General features: G+C 35.9%; 1 pseudogene; it reads left to right on the forward strand.

Annotated features, from left to right (window-relative positions):
• Window positions 1-304: 304 nt before the first annotated feature.
• On the forward strand, window positions 305-1,235 carry LOC120035321 (annotated as a pseudogene).
• Window positions 1,236-1,797: the final 562 nt, after the last annotated feature.

Here is a 1,797-nt window from a genome sequence, read left to right on the forward strand (position 1 = left end):
ATTTAGAGGCTAACAGGACAAGTTATTGGAGCAGTATCCCTCTGTCAAGCAAGAAGACATTTCATGGACCAAAGCTAATTTCTTTCTTTCACGCAGATGTCTAATTTCCAGATATAATCGGGATCTTTAATTTTTAAGAGTAAGAGTTTGAGGGAGGATGTGAATGTATTTTAAAATTATTCTTTAGTCTGAGCCTACACAGAATCCAACAATTCACATGCATTCATTCACACCAATACACACTCAAGCCTTGTAAGGACTAAGAATTGCTGTATTGACCAAAGAAAGAAAATTAACAAAAGCTATGGAGAACTCAACGCAAGTTGAGTTCTTTTATCTATGTGGCTTACAAGAGACATTTAACAACAAATCAGTCTATTTTATCTTGTCTCTTATCACATACCTTCTCATCATCACTGGGAATCTGACTCTGATCATAACAATCATTCAGGTGAAAGGCCTCCACGAGCCCATGTATATCTTTCTGTGTAGTCTATGTGTCAATGGATTGTACGGAACCACTGGTTTCTACCCCAAGTTCTTACTGGACCTTCAGTCAGATGTTCAGGTGATATCTTATGGTGGATGTTTGACTCAGGCCTATGTAATATACACATCTATCATGTGTGAAGTTTCTACTCTAACAGTGATGTCTTACGACAGGTATGTGGCAATATCCAGACCATTACTATACCATACCATTGTGACATCTTTAACTGTTAGAAAGTTACTCTTATTGTCTTGGTGTTATCCTTTATTTATAGCACTCATAACAGTTATTTTAACCGTCAGGATTCCTTTGTGTGGATCTCGCATTGATAAAATATTCTGTGACAATCCGTCTATATTGAAGCATTCATGTTTACCCATTACCATCAATCATATTTGGAGCTATTGTATAATAGTGCTTCATGTTTTACAGATACTTTTCATTGCCTTTTCTTACTGTCAGATTGTAAGGACTTGTGTAAAGTCAGCTGAGGGAAGGATTAAGTTCACACAGACATGTGTGCCACATTTAATAACAATGGTTATTTTCATCACAGTTTGACATTTTGCAAGGGTGGAATAGTGATGTTAATATTACACTAAATATGCGTAACGCAATGGGTGTACAATTCCTTGTTATACCACCTGTCTTAAACCCTGTCATATATGGACTTAATCTCCAGCAGATTCGAAGTGCAGTTTTTAAAATGTGTAATACACATAAAATCTTTGATATGAGACATTAGTTACATGATCTTACACAACAGGGAGACTTCCTTATATCAGAAGGTAAAATCTGCCAAAACTGTTGCAAGGTTAAATGGGCCCGTAATTTCTTGGTATCTATCGCCCTCGTCTGGCAAAGTGATTTACAAATATTCCAAGAATAGAGTAATTGTAGCACACTTCCTGAGCAGGAAAATGCCTGTACACGTCCCAAATGACACCACATTTCCTTTAGAGTGCACTACTTTTGACCAGAACCAAAGTAGTGCAATATGAAGGGAATAGGGTGCAATTGGTAGCACAAATATATTACTTCTTATGCAGTTACTCTTAAATATATATTTTCCCCACCGGGTGGTTTATTGTCAACACAGTAAAAAAAAAAAAATATGTCAATAATTCTTGTGGTTACAGTTCTGTAAAAAAGTGTTTTTTTTAAATGTTATTGAGTTGTGATAACGCATCTATGTGTTTATAGCCAGGCCTCTTCCTCACTGCATCTCTCAAAATAAATGTATATTCACGACCACTTTGGAAGGCAATTCATTGTTTTATTGGTGCAATAACAATAATATGCATGTA

This window comes from Salvelinus namaycush, unplaced genomic scaffold (genome assembly GCF_016432855.1).
Source record: "Salvelinus namaycush isolate Seneca unplaced genomic scaffold, SaNama_1.0 Scaffold1026, whole genome shotgun sequence".
NCBI lineage: Eukaryota > Metazoa > Chordata > Actinopteri > Salmoniformes > Salmonidae > Salvelinus > Salvelinus namaycush.